We start from the raw sequence: 16,108 nt of genomic DNA, 5'->3' as shown, positions 1-16,108 counted from the left end.
GGGGGCTCTTGGTGTCGTCCATCCCAGTGCTTGTTCAGACACGAAACTACGCACACAATCACAGTGATGGAAACTTTGATGAAGGATGAACCTCTGAATGTCTTTTCACTGTGGGAGGTCACCGCAGTGCTCTGTGGAAAGCCACACATACATGGAGAGGGCGTCCAACTCCACACAGAAAGTTCACTTCCAACGCAGAGTTGGCTCAGGCTCCAGTTTCAAAATCCAACTGAAATAATTAACATCAAGCTGATGGCTGAAGAGTCCAGTGTGTTTAATTCTTCTGAGGTCCTACATTTGAGTCCATGTCAAAGTTCAGCCCCCTAATAACAGAAAGCATTTTCCAAGTTCTATGTCACATGTGCATCGCCCTCTAACGGCCTTCGATTTTGGTTAATTACTGAGCCACTCAGCCTGTGACTTTCTGTCAACACCCAGTGCTTGGTTCAGACTCTGTCGCTTTCCTGCAAGTCTTATGAGTTTTTGTTAGATGCTGCAGACCAGCAGAACGGCTGCGTCGCGTTGCTTGGTCCAGCACATTTACCTCTTATGGACTCATAAAACACCGGTAAAACGATCTGTGGTGGCTCTGACAGGCGTCTATTTTCACATCAAATTCTTCCATGTCACAGGCCCGACCTAAGATTCGCAGTTAGTTTTTGAAAGATATTCTGAAAAGGGGGGGGTTTGAGTTGACTTTTGAAAGATGTGAGTGTGTTCGATGTGATACTGGATATGAAAGCGCAGAGAGGTGAGTGAGGTGGCGAGGTTTTAGCTTTCAAAGATGAACAGCAGCAATTCCTCGTCCACGGCCCTCAGGGAGTGGGTTATCCAGGTATGAACTTGAGAGAGCTTCGGTGTACATATCGAGGACGGAGAAGAAGTCTGGAGTTTTCTGTGGGGCTATAAGTTCCAAAGAGAATGGATGTGTAGCGCCATAGCTGGGGCGATTGAGGTAACGGAAGGAATGCTTCTTCGAGCCTCTGACGTGTGCAAGGACCAAGCTGCAGCCAGCCAGCCGCTGACCCACCAGCTCAAAGCGAGACACCCGGCAGCGAGCTTGCTGATGGCCCAGCGATGTTTGCAGGGAATCCCAGTTAGCTGACAGCCAAAATCACAAACAGGTATCAGTCGACCAGCCAAAGACAAGGACAAAACCAAACGCCGACACAACAGTCCAACAGCTTGCTCAGTCAGCTCGGTGGAAGAGCCTGACGGTCGTGATCGCCTTGCAGGTAGGTGTCCACTCCAACAGTAAAAATACAAAACAAAACAGACGAATTCCAGGTCAGGAATAAAAGGGAGGAAAAAACAACAAGCAAAACTCAGAAGAACTCAGAATGGGGAAGCACCAGCATCCTCCCCTCCTCTGGCCGCACCCGTCTCAAATATGGGTTACCTAATGTAACCACAGTTCTATGAAGATGTGTGTCAGTCTCTCACAGGCTGGCCAGCAGGCCTGTCTCCTGCGGCTGAGTTCCAATTGCAGTTCTGAATTGCAGTTTCACTTCCATGACAATTCACACCCATGACAACACCCAGAATTCTTTGCAATAAATGCATGACATTTCCTCCAAATTTCTCTTCCTCCTCCTGATCACATGGGGCGACTTTCTTATTGCCTTGTGATATTTAAATAGACATAATTCCATTGAAACATTGACACCATAGCGGTATTTGTATTGGAATTTATCTATTGTGTTGGTGTTTGGTGTTCTGCTATTTTGATGCTTAGACTCTTCTATAAGTCACCTTGCTAAAAAAATAAAAAATAAAATAAAATAAAAACTTCCTCCTTCTTTTCATTTGTTTCAATTGCAAGAGTGTCTCACGTACCTCTCCTACGCAAGGAGGCTGACTTCTCATGTCATTCAGCCAGATGATTTCTCAAATTGTCAGATCCATCTCATCTGGTGTCATTTCATCAGCTCCTGTTTTGGTTTGAAGAGTCGGCTGTGAGACTGAGAACCAGTAGCTGCTTAAACCTGGACGGAACCACAACATGTGACCCAGAGGCCCTTGAACCTGGGACAAGGAGGATTGAAAGAGGAGTAGAATTTTGTCTTGAGAGCAATGACTACTATGTAGGACTTTATACTCTGTTAGCCTTGTCCAAAGTGGAATCGATGATAGAAGTTTAACTAGATGACTAGAACATACAGTACATGTGAAACCGATTATTAATTTGAGTCAGACAAAAATGTTTACAAATTGGTTTCAAATGATGATTGAATTAATGTCACTGCTTCTTGAATGTGGGCACATTGTGCAGTAGAAGTTCCACTCCGTCCCAGACAGTCGTTTTTGGAGGATGCTGCACTTCAATATGCCATGCTCCGTCCTAAAATCATCTGCTTCACTTGTGGAAAGCTTTTATGGATGTATTGTATTAATTGAAGGATTATTTTTAGGACAGACATTTTGGTATTACGGTCACTTTCACTGTGTTGACCCCTCCCGCTGAAGTGATTGAGACACTCACCCACCTTTCAAAATCTGGATTATTTGTGTCAATAAGGCCGCCACCTGCATGGAGCAACACCTTGTGGATCATTTCAAGGGTTCGCAACCTTTGATCTCGTCTGGTCGTTTCTAGTCCAGGATAACATTACGCCGTCTCTCAAGTCTTGTCAATCACACAAAATTGTGCACCTGTTCCACCCAAAAAAAAAACCCAAAACACAATGGAACTTTTTTCAAGCATTCATTTCCTCTAAAGGGTGTCAACTCTAGAAGTTTGGCACAAGATGAATTCTCTGTTGTTCCAGGAAGATGCAAACAATGACACATATTAAACTGTGCACTATCCACACAGGTTCTGAACTTTACAGAGATAATTCACTTGCAAGTGACCACTGGGCTGCTACAGAGATGCTCAAAGCAGAAGAAGCCCGCTTCCCCAGATGGATTCACAGGTTCTGACAGGGACATGAAAGATCAGATCCAGAATGATTCGTAAGAAAATCCCCTCGATTGAGAATCTGTGGTGCTGAGCAAAACCTGCAACGGTCATGAAATGTTTGCTTGACTCGACTGCCGCTTGCAAAGCAAAACTAATCCACTGAGCATCTGAGGCGCTTCCTCATCTGAATTTGGAGCTGCAGTGAGGAAGTGTGTTGCTGCTGTGGTGAAGTACTGTGTTATGCAGTGTGGCATAAATCCCATGCTCCTTAGCTAGAAAGCAAGTTCTGATCTGATTTCATGGGAAAGTCTGAAGGCAAATTCATTGGATAGAGTGCGTTTATTTCTTTTTTACACTGAATCATGGATAAACATCCAGGATATGTATGACGTTTTGTCTTGTTTACACTGTGGATAACTGTTAACACATAGGAAAGGATGATGAGGCCCCTTAAACAGGAAGGGATTCTTTTGGTGGAGAAAAGTTTCAAGCAAATATCCCTTCTCTGACAGCAACTTCATGACACGATGACGCACCCATGATAGTCTGCCATGATGGGAAATATAGACCAAACAAGTTCCATCAGCTTTGACCCATTAGAACATTTTTGTATGATGACAGCTGCACAAACTACAGTGATGTGATTGATAACATTCTATTTTTCTTTCTTCTTTTCCTGTCAGGTCAGCCCTTTATTTCGTTCTGCAGCATCTGGACTCCCCAGGAACCTATGCCAGGATCCAGTTTGTAGACTTCAGCTCTGCCTTTAACACGATTCTTCCAGCTCTGCTTGAAGACAGGCTTCGCCAGCTCAATGACTCCCTCTGCAGATGGATGACAGACTTCCTGACCAGCCGGAGTCAGCGTGTGCGGCTGGGGACGACTGTCTCCGACACTCTGACCCTCAACACCGGGTCTCCTCAGGGCTGTGTTCTCTCTCCATGGCTCTTCTCTCTGTACACTAACTGCTGCACCTCCAGCCACCAGTCAGTGAAGCTGATCAAGTTTGTGGATGACGCCACCATGATCGGGCTCATCTCAGATGGAGATGAGTCGGCTTACAGGAGGGAGGTGGAGCGGCTGGTGTCCTGGTGCAGCCACAACAACCTGGAGCTCAACGCCCAAAAGACAGTGGAGATGGTCATAGACTTCAGGAGAGTAACAGTTTCTATATCCCCTCTCATGTTGGCTGGTTCACCTATTCCTATTGTGGACTCCTTCTGCTTCCTAGGAACCACCATCACTGAGGACCTCAAATGGGAGCTGACCCTCATCAGGAAACTACGACTGCCACCGAAGTTGCCTCTGGAGTTCTGCACGGCCATCATCCCCACCTCCTCTATCACTGGTACAACAGCGCCACCTCCAGGGACAAGATCAGACTGCAGCGCATCGTACGTTCTGCTGAGAAGGTGATCGGTTGCAGCCTGCCACCTCTTCAGGACCTGTATGTCTCCAGGACCCAGAGACGTGCAGTTACCTAGCTGGAGTTATCTCTTCCCGCTAATGTCATTGGGAGACACGCCCATCTTTCTAAATCTTTGCACATTCTAGCAGTGAATAAAAAAGGGTTATAAGTGATGTTGTGGTGTACATTAAGGGGTGTGTTCTCTCACCCAGATGGTTTATGGGTATGGGGCGTGGTGATGTATATATTGACTGTGAGGGGAGGGGAGTGAGTTCTGTTCTGGAGTAAATAAAGTTGTTGGAAGTTTGCTGTCTCATCGCCTGCTCTTGCTTTTGCCACATTGGTGACCCCGACGTGATCTTCCATTTGTTTTTGTTTATCTGGACGACATTTTGGTCGCCAGCCCTTCAGTTGAAGAACACTTGTTGCATCTGAAGCAGGTTTTTCAGCGTCTCGATGTCCATGGTTTGATTGTCAACACAGCGAAGTGTCAGTTTGGGCTGCCGGTGATTGACTTTTTAGGCCATCGGATTTCGTCGCGAGGCGCCGTTCCCTTGCCTTCCAAGGTGCAGGCGGTCTTGGATTTTCCCCTGCCAGTCTCAGTCAAATCCCTGCAGGAATTTTTGGGAATGGTGAACTTCTATAACCGTTTCCTACCTCACGCAGCACACCTCATGCAGCCACTGTATGCGGCCCTGAAGCTAAAAAAGGCAAACGACCAGGTCATCTGGACCCCAGAACGTGTCCAGGCCTTCGGCGGGGCTAAGGCAGCCCTGGCTAATGCAGCGCTCCTTACTCATCCCAAGTCTGGTGCACCTATTGCTCTTACTACGGATGCATCTGATGTGGCCGTGGGGGCAGTCGTTGAGCAGTTTGTGGCAGGTTCATGGCAGCCCCTTGCGTTTTTTAGTCGTAGGTTGCGGGAGAACGAGTGTAAATACAGTGTTTTCGACAGAGAACTACTGGCATTGTACCTGGCCACGAGACATTTTCGCTTTTTACTCGAGGGACGCTCCTTCACCGCTTTTGTAGATCACAAGCCGTTGACATTTGCTATGGCAAAGGTGTCTGAACCGTGGTCTGCTCGCCAGCAGCGCCACCTTGCCTCCATATCCGAGTTTACGACCGACATTCAGCATGTAGCTGGCAAAGAAAACCCTGTCGCTGATTGCCTGTCTCGGGCGCTGGTGTGTCCTGTGCAGCTCGGAGTTGATTTTTCGGCCATGGCTGCTGATCAACCTAATGACACAGATGTCCGGTCGCTGCGTTCCGGCAGTACAGGTCTCAAATTGAAGGATGTGGTTGTGCAAAGTGGTGGTCCTACCCTCCTTTGCGACGTCTCAACAGGGCGTCCTCACCCGGTCGTACCGATCGCTTGGCGCCGTCGGGTTTTCGATTTGGTTCATGCACTCTCGCATCCAGGACTCCGTGCATCAGTAAGACTGGTGGCATCGAAGTTCGTCTGGCCTGGCCTTCGCAAAGAAGTCAAAGAGTGGGCGTCCGCATGCGTGGCGTGTCAGCGTGCTAAAGTTCATCAACACACTAAAACGCCCCTGGAACCATTTACAATTCCCGCCAAGCGTTTTGATCATGTGCATGTGGACTTGGTGGGGCCTTTTCCTCCCTCTCAGGGATTCACACATCTTTTCACAATGGTGGATCGGACCACCAGGTGGCCAGAGGCAGTCCCTCTGTCCTCCACTTCGTCCGCGGACTTGGCACGCGCATTCATTTCAACTTGGGTCGCACGTTTCGGTCCACCATCAGACATCACCTCGGACAGAGGCCCACAGTTTGTTTCTGAGCTCTGGTCAGCAATGGCAAGGTCTCTGGGTACGCAGGTTCACCGTACGACTGCGTATCATCCTCAGGCTAACGGTTTGTGTGAGCGTTTTCACAGGTCGCTTAAAGCGTCGTTGCGCGCTGCACTCTCGGATGCCAACTGGGTGGACCGTCTGCCGTGGGTCATGTTGGGGTTGCGTTCAGCTCCCAAGGAGGACCTAAATGCCTCACCCGCAGAATTAGTTTTTGGACAACCACTTCGTGTTCCGGGGGAGTTTTTACCTGAGATTCCAGCCCCTTTCCCCTTTCCGGTAATGCCACTTTCGACTGAAACCATGGTTGCACCAGTGCCGGTTCACCACTTTTCCCCTCGGACCTTTGTGCCTGCAGAGCTTGCGTCATCTCGTTTTGTTTTTGTGCGCCACGACGCTCACAGGTCACCCCTCCAACCCCCTTATGATGGCCCCTTTAGGGTACTGGAGGCGGGGTCTAAGAGTTCCGTGCTGGACATGGGCGGGCGTAGAGAGCGCGTGTCTTTAGACAGAATCAAGCCGGCTCATTTTCTGGCAGAGGAGGAGGTTTTACCGGCCCGGGTTCCCCGAAGAGGTCGTCCCCCTTCTAAAGCCACTGTTCTGTCTCCTCCAGTTGAATGTCCTAGTCGGGAGCCGTGTTCAGATGACGTCTCTCCTGCCTGTCGCCCCCCAGTGGTTCCAGAGGTTGGGTGGCGTAACCGTTTTGGAAGACTCATTAAGCCTCCAAAGAGGGATTGATCTTTCCCTCTGGTGGTTCGGGGGGGGCTGTGTGGTGTACATTAAGGGGTGTGTTCTCTCACCCAGATGGTTTATGGGTATGGGGCGTGGTGATGTATATATTGACTGTGAGGGGAGGGGAGTGAGTTCTGTTCTGGAGTAAATAAAGTTGTTGGAAGTTTGCCGTCTCATCGCCTGCTCTTGCTTTTGCCACAATGTGACGGAGTTTGTATCCACTACACCCAGGAAAACAAAGGATTTACTCTGAAGTTTAAAAGGTACAAAAGATACAGATCTTGCAACTCAGTGATTCAGCCATTCATTAATGTGAAGGAGAAGACTTTTAAGTTTCATTTATGCCCAGAAATATTGGCAAAATTATTGTAAGAGACGTGGCATGAATTTTGCTGAGTCATTCCTGCATATCAGCAGAGAGAGTGCATATCTTGTGGAGTACGTTCGATTCCTCAGTCTTCCTCATAGTGACTGCAAGTGGTTCAACAGCCAAATGAGATGAATTGGGGCGAGAGAGCAACAAAACATGTTTGGTCTAATCTCTTTGATCTTTGGTAAATATTTTACAATAAAGGCCAGTAAGACGAGCAAATACCAAGCATACAGATATTCATAATATTCAATTCAACTGTATCATGGGTCATAACTTATCGGAAAACTTTTACAGTATTCCCGTCTGACCATGGACTTTTTCCACCATAAAACCGATTGCAGCTTGTTTTTCAAAAGCAGAACATGTTCGCATCAAGAGTCAGAAGAGCAAGTGAATCTAAGAGATTTTATGTTGCAGTTAAATCTGTACTTGCATCATAACAATAAAGCTTTGTGTCATATTTGTCAATCAGTGAGGATCTCTTTTAACTGCAATATACAAACTACACTCCACTACTAAAGAACGACTCAGTTGGTTTGTCATCATTGTAACAACATGAGACGGGTGACCCACATGTAGCAGGGAGGAGACAGAGACCGAAGCACACTCACTCGAAGTAGGTGAACTGAAAATACAAAATGCAAACAGAATTACTCTCGACTTCTAACACGAGGAGGAAGCAGGAGAAACTAAAACGATACAAAACCTCGACACAAGAGGGAGACAGAGTCCATTAATACAAAGTCAAAACCAGTTCAGAAATTCAAAAGAGCATAACAAACAGAGTCCTATAAAACAAAATAAGTCCACAGGATTGTCTTCTGGCCGGCGTTCAAGTGGCGAGGAGGATGATTGCATGACTAAGCTCAGGAGTTCTGTGTGTCTGTGACAACTGTATGGCATGGAGAAGACCCCCAATCTTGTCAGAGAGGAGGAGAGAAAGGCGGGAGCAGGAAGCTGCCCAAAACAATAAGACAGGTGAAGGAAGTGAAATATCGCTGAGGTACACGACACATGAATTGCAAATGAGGCCAGCCAACACAACGTTCAGAAGCCTTTCAAAAGTGGCAGGTCCTCGACTCAATCCAAAGGGTGGCACCTTTAGTTGAAAAAGGTCAACGTGGCTGTCAAAGCAGTTTGATTTCTGGTTTCCTCCGCATGAAGAGAAAGTCAAACTCCATACTGAATGAACTGAATGTGACATGTTCACGTCCAGCAAAAGGCTGGCTCATTCAAGTTCCAACACAAATAGTAAAAGACCTGACAAAGTAATACCTAAGTAAAACTGAATCAGAACACTCTGGTTGAGATTTGAATAAATTAATGTTTATTTCATTCACCTCTAATCCATAGACATGAATTACTTTGACAAATACAATTTAACGGCATCTTCTATGTACAATACAATCACACTTAAGATGTAGTTAACTTGCAATGAATCGCATATTGCGCACACTTTTTGCATCAGTTTTAAATGTAACTTAAAGGAAGATTTTATCAACACAAATATGGCAATAATCCTTTCCTCAATTGTTACTCTGCAACATACTGTCAAGAATAATCCTTAACCTCCTGGAATAACTGAATGCTCGACAACCAGTCAAAAGCATAACATTGTAAACACATGCCCAAAAGCACGATGACGATGGAGAACACACTCTGAAAGGATGCTTTATTATTGTAAATTGGAAAAAGACAGTGTCGTCCTCTGTCTTTTTTAACAGCATATCATGACATGTTTTATACAAACCTAAGTCGTATAAAAATGAGCCATGAAGATGGAGATGGAAAGGACGTGTTACAGTTCTATTGCCTATTGTTTGAGCTTGAACACCTCGCAGTATCAGGATGGTTAAGAGCTCCGCTCCTGGTTGAGCCTGCGTTATTAATGGCCGACACCATTTCATGCAGAAAAAAATGATCACGCCATCATATTCTCTTGTCTTCATTCATACTGCTAGTGAAGGGATTGCTAGATATGACCACTTTTGCAAACATGGATTCCACCCCGCGTAAATGCAGAGTTCAGAGTTCACATCGGGAACTACGCATAACTTTAGAAGCGGAAGGGCAAGCTCCTGTGTGTTTTCATGCAGACTTTTTTTCTGGCACTGCAAAAAAGTATGTTTCTCCAGGTCACATGCGCCACATCGCTCCATGTCCCACCAGGGGGGCCCGCCCCGCTATTTGAGAAGGACTGGTGTAGAGGATCATCTTTAACAACTGGTCTCACTGCTCCCATGCCATGTTGCTGTCCTGCTGCTCATGAGGCCCACAAATGCAGAAGTAAAGCTTTTTAGCCTAATATTGGCACCATGGACCCAAGATTTACAGATCTACTTTATGTCACATCCACCGAGCAGAGAGAAACATACTCAACATCCCATTTTAAGCAGACTTTTTTTCTTTCAATTTTAGTGGCCAAATACAAACAGCATTGCTCAAAATCTCAAACCTGCATGGATTGTTGATTAACCCACCTTCTCTGCCTATAAAAACTGGACCAGCAGAGCAGTAGCCTCTTGAGACAACCACCACCTCATGAAGACTGCCATCGCTCTCTTGCTGCTGTCTTGCTTCCTGGCTGCCAGTCATGGTAGCTGAACACACCGCTGGATAATATAGAGACATATTTGACTTGTGTCCTTGTAACAGTGCTCTGTCAAATGATCTGATGTATGGTATAACAAAATAAAGTTCATATATTAAACGCCATTCTGTTTCTTATTCCTTGTGAGGCTCATAGTAAGTCCATCTTAGGGCGTGTTTAGACGGACAACAACTCAAACGTATGGACCTCTATAAGTCTTTGGGCTGCGGGAGGCAGCCAGAGAGCTCAGTGCAACTGAAAGGCCATTTGTCTAAGCTGGATTCGGCTTGTAGAATAAACTGCTTCAGTGATGTTTGTAAATGACGATGACAGTGTGGAGTATATGACGAGAAAGTCAGAAAGAAGCTTTTACGCGATGGCTGAGCACACTCAGTGTGCCAGCCGCTAGGAAGAAACTGTTCTCCCTTTCAGACTCCCACCGAAACAGATGAACAGACCGCCTGACAGTCTGATGTGTCCACTTCTGCCAATGTAAGATGCAGTTTCGCCTCCTGCTCATTTTGATGGTGGTAGGATGGAACGACGACAAAATGATCACCTGTGAGTGGTACGCAAGGTGATCACCTTCGGTCTGAAAGCAGGGTTCGGGTGAAGGGTTACTCAGTCCCTTCAATCACCAAAGGACATACAGTTAGGGTTGACTGATAACGCTGTCAGATCACTCACCCGTTTTGGCTACCAGCTGTATCCAAAGCTAAGAGCAGTTCCGTCTTAAGGGTCAGGTCCTCCAGAGAAGAATCCACCAGGGGTTCGAACTGAGGTTTACGCAGGCCTTCTAGGATCACCGGCAGATTCCATCTGGGACACAGAACAATAGTAGAACAATAGTATGGCAACGACACCATGGCAAAAATGTTGGGATGGGTTGGGATTTGTTTCATTTTAAAGGAAAATATTGTGTTGTTGCCATAGATCATTTTTCTAACTTGGCAGAAATGACTCTTCTGTCCAACACATTGTCAAATTGCATGATGATACATCGTGAAATCATCAGTTTTCCCTCAACATGAAATTCCCAACATAGTTGCGACTGAGAATGGCTATTACTGCCAGTCAGTAAATCCATGCCACGACTGAGGTCCACAACAGGCTTTTGCTCTTCGGGACGTATTGGAGACACCGTGAAAACTGATGGAAAGGAAAAAGCGATTTCAGCTTTCAACAATCATAGTTTACGTGACGAAGTAGACATATACAGGACTGTCTCAGAAAATTAGAATATTGTGATAAAGTTCGTCATTTTCTGTAATGCAATTAAAAAAACAAAAATCAACTGAAATATTGCAAGCCTTTTATTATTTTAATATTGCCGATTATGGCTGACAGCTTAAGAGAACTCAAAAACCCTATCTCAAAATATTAGAATATTTCCTCAGACCAAATAAAAAAGAACATTTACAACAGCAAAACAAAATTAATCATGTGAAAGCGTCCATTAATGCACTCAGCACTTGGTTGGGAATCCTTTTGCACGGATTACTGCATCAATGCGGCGTGGCATGGAGGCAGTCAGCCTGTGACAGTAATGCCATGCTCAATACACCAGTGACTGGTGGTTTTGGCACTGTGGGCAGGTGCCAGATCATGCTGGTAAATGAAATCATCATCTCCATAGAGCTTTTCAGCAGACGGACGCATGTAGTGCTCTAAAATCTCTTGGTAGACAGCTGCATTTACTCTGGACTTGATGAAACACAGTGGACCAACACCAGCAGCTGACATGGCTCCCCAAACCACCGCTGACTGTGGGAACTTCACACTGGATTACGATCAACTTGCATTTTGCTCCTCTCCAGCCTTTCTCCAGACTGTGGCGCCTTGACTTCCAGATGAAATACAAAACTTGCTTTCTTCTGAAAAGAGGACTTTGGACCACTCTGCTACTGTCCAGTGCTTCTTTTCCATAGCCCAAGTCAGAAGCTTCTTCCGTTGTCTTGAGTTCAGAAGTGGTTTGGCCATGGGAATACGGCTATTGTAGTCCATTTCCTGGACACGTCTGTGAACAGTGGCTTTTGATACCTGGACTCCAGCTTCAGTCCACTGTCTTTGAAGCTCCCCCAAATTCTGGAAGCAGCTCTTCTTCACAATGCTGTTAAGGATGCTGTCATCTCTCTTGGTTGTGCAGCGTTTACTGCCACATTTCCCCCTTCCAACAGACCTTTTGTGAATGTGCTTTGAAACTGGACTCTGTGAACAGCCGGCTCTTTGAGAAATTTCTTTTTGTGTCTTACCCTCCTGATCTTTATCACAATATTCTAATTTTCTGAGACACGAAGGAAGCAAACTCTTTGTAGCTTGGACAGTCTCGGGCTTGATCCAGTTGTTCAGTGACACAGCGATTCCATCTTGACGTTACCCAACCAGGGAGTTTGGCTGACATCTGGTGGTTTTCTTCGCAGTCGTTCAGCACTCGGAGACCTTGGACATGTGGAATTGCATCACTGCATGTCAGGAGAAAGTCACAGAACTCTCTTAGCTTTACTTATTCTTTGGAGGCGATTTTTGGCCATTTGTTTAGTTTTTCTCCATAGGCTCGCTGCACCATATCGCCCATTTAGTTTCTCCCATTCTTGCTGACAAACATCCTTTCGGTAAAAGGTGCCTTCCAGAACAGACCCTGCTTCTCCACTAACATATTTTTGTAGATACAACAACTTGTCTCAATGAGTGCTTTGAAGATCATGCTCCATTCTGAGAAATGAAGAGGATCGCCACAGAAGATGGATGGTTCTGGAACAGTCGAGTCGAGATAACGCCATTGAGTCTTTTAATGTCTGAACTAAAGTAATTTGTCCACTATTCTGTCTTGGACAAGGATCAAGTGCACCAAGACTCTTTGCTTCCTTGGATGGAGAGCATTTCTCTCTTAGAGTCTTCACGTCCTCTTCGTCGTACATTCCGAGTCTTGCTTCCATTATAGTCATGTCTCGTGGATTTTCTAGATCTTTCAGTTGTCTGCGTTAAGCATCAATTGCAGCTCTTTTTGCTGCTAACTGCGCAGCTGTCTCTGCTCTTTTAACTGAAGTGGTAGATCCTTTAGAAAGGTTGGACCAGGTACTGCGTGCCGTACTTCTGGAGAGAGTTGCTCCATAGATGGACTTGGCGTATTCATTGCTGAGAAGCATTCGCAACCTTGCTCTTTCAGCATCTGCATCAAATTCTTCTCCTACTTCACTCAGTCAAGCTCTCATGAACCCAAGATTTCACGTTACAGCTGTGCATGCATCTATTTTTCTTCGAATTTCTTGGTTTGGTGTCTCATCAAGTCTTTCATTTCAGTCTCAAGTTTCTCAACTTCATCCATCATATTGTACAAGTCACATTCGGAGCGCTCGCACTTCAATTTTGAGCGAATTTCTCTAGCTTGAATCTTCCATTTATTTCTTTTGCTTTTTAGTTAATTCTTGTTGTTTTAGCTCAAGCATGTTGGGTGTCAAAAGTTTCTCAAGCGAGGACGTTCCATGATTATTCGCCCGTGCCTTTAATGACTCTGTCTCGTGTCGAACCGCACCAGCAACATCTGATTCAGCGTAGTTATCTTTCTGAACAATGTGTATACTGTCTCTTCTGGTTCAGTTTCACTTCTCACTCTTCACCAAGTGCACACATCTGCATAGTTAACTCCACACTATTAGATACATCTTTGTTAATTGACAATTTTGGTCTTCTAAGAAGAAAAACAAGTAACTGCCGCAATGTGACAACGACACAAACTCTATCAAAACCTTCACTTGTAAATTTGTCACTTGAACGAGTGAAGTAAATAATCATTTGTAACACTCAAGGACTCCTTTAACTTCAAAGAATAAACATCATTCAGCCTTACTGTAGCAGTGGAACTTTCCATCACATTACAAAGTAGACATATAGACAAACAAGTTACCGTGTTCAACTTGTGACTGGGCAACTAGTTTTTGCGGCTCTGAAGTTTCTAGCAAAGCCCACTGATTCACTCTGTACTACTTCCGTTAATGTCACGTGAGATTCAAACAAACTATCGATCGGCACCGGGAAACAGTTCTAATGTTGTTGATGAATTGAAGCTGCATATTACTCTGCCAGCTGTTGCAAAAGAAAGTAAACGTAAAGATCATGCAATAATTGAAGGATCAAAAGATAAGACAGAAATGTTCCAATGACACATTTGTTGCACGACTTCATTCACTGGCAAGTCATGACAATGTAAGGATTGATGCCGTTTGTTGTGGTTCAAGACGCGAGGAGGGACCCAAATGCAGTGATGAAAGTCACGTGAGTCAAATACAATGCTTTAATCATTTTCACAACAATATAACCAAAACATACAGCGTCACCGCCCGGGAGAAACAGAGCAAAGTCAGAATGTCCAAAACCAAATCGTCAAACCGGTAGATGTCCATAAACGAGAATAAGAATCCAACAAAAAGTGAGACTGAACCAGAAGAATCATACGAACTTAAATCTGTAAGCAGAGACAAAAAACACAATAAACAGAGATAGAAGAAACTCGAGGAAAGAGAGGAAGGAAACAGAACACATACTCAGGCAGCAGGGTTTCAGAAAATAATCACAATAAGCTAACAAGCACGCAGAAAGAGCACGAACAAGGAGAGCCCATTTACCACTGGAACAAGAGGAGTCGATCTGGCACACGTTGCTGGAGTCCAGGTGCTCTTATACACGGGTGGTCAGGGGTAGATTGGCTCCAGCCGTGTGCCACAGGAACAGGAAGAATGGAGGGAGAAAACCAAACAGGACTCAAGGGACCAAAATAAAAGCGGAACATGACAGTGTTGGCAGATGAGAAGAGAACCAAGGTGACTGTACTGGAAGCAGTTGCTCCAAGGTCATTGAATGTTACAACAGAAGAAGGAACCATCACAAGCCTCTGAAGACACCAGAGTCTGATAATGAATCTGTCGCAGAACATTCAAAGAACATACTGAAAATACAGAAACACAGAACTTTTCAAACAATTCAGGCAACTTGGTGTTGACAAAATCAAGGAGAGAACTAAGGAAACCTATAAAGTTAGACCTGTAAGTATTAAATAAATATAGTGCAGAAACGTTTTGTGGTTGGTAATTCAAATGTTACCATATGAAATTGACATTGTTTGCTATTATTATATGTTAAAAGAATGTGATAATCAGCGATGTTTGTAAATGACCACTAGGTGTCAATGTTGTTTTGTGTAATGAAGTATTGCTGGTGGAAGAGGAACAGAGTGCAATGTCGACCGGCTTGGAGAAAAAAGGAGAAAAAAAAGGGAAAAAAAGAAAGAAATGCGACGAACAGCAAGGTTTGGGTGATTTCAAAGCTCTACCCATCATTCTGTCTTAAACTTCCACATCCAAGTGGTGGTTGAAAAATGGAATTCAATCCGAATCCTGAATTGGTGCCTGGTGAAAGTCCTGTTTTCCCCTTCCATGATTAATTCTGCTTCAAACTGACGTCAGACGTGCATGAATGTAGGGCGGCTTAAACAAACCAGCTTGTTGAAAAAGACAAGACTGCCTATTGGTCTCACCAGCAGCCTAAAAATGCCCAAGGGCTGCCAAGATGAGTTGGCACATCGGGATGACGTGGTTCCTCCCCCAAAACTGCCACTGTACTTGTTCTTGTCTGCCCTTCAGTTCATGACACACACCACGCATACACAACACTGAGCAGCCCCTCATGAATCGAACCATAATTTTATGTGACCGCCCACGATGGTATTTTTTTTTCCCTTTACAACTTTGAAAAGTGGATGGATAACAAGGCTGGAGAAACTACAAACAGTTTAAAAGGTTAAAAAAAAAACCAGTTAAACTAGCCTTGTTAAAATCTTGTGAAATAGGTTGGACAGCCCTGATTTATTCTTAGTGCAACTCTGCGTGGATCATAGTCATTGGTTCTGAAAAAAAAAAGCTGCAACAAGCTGCTAACTTCTGTCACAGATCATTTGAATTCTGTATTTTAAGTTGGACAATAACCTTTACATTTCAAGATGGAAGTTGATGATGGCTCTGTAAGAGCAGCTGCATGCTGCTGTAATAAGCAGCTTTTAGACATATTTACATATATGATTAGTCAACTAGTAGCAAAAAAAAAAAAAAATAAATCACTGTTTGTGACAGCCCTATTACGGTGCTTGTTTTTACTCTGATGTAGAGAAGTGCCTCCTCAGGACACGTGTAGTGTCCTGCACCGATGATAACAGAACTGACCTGGGAAGCACCACGTTAGATGATGTTAATCATGTGATTCAGAAAAGACCATATAAGACCATGCAATCCGACTGAGC

Source organism: Synchiropus splendidus, chromosome 4 (genome assembly GCF_027744825.2).
Source record: "Synchiropus splendidus isolate RoL2022-P1 chromosome 4, RoL_Sspl_1.0, whole genome shotgun sequence".
Lineage (NCBI taxonomy): Eukaryota > Metazoa > Chordata > Actinopteri > Syngnathiformes > Callionymidae > Synchiropus > Synchiropus splendidus.
This window is presented reverse-complemented; position numbering follows the sequence as displayed.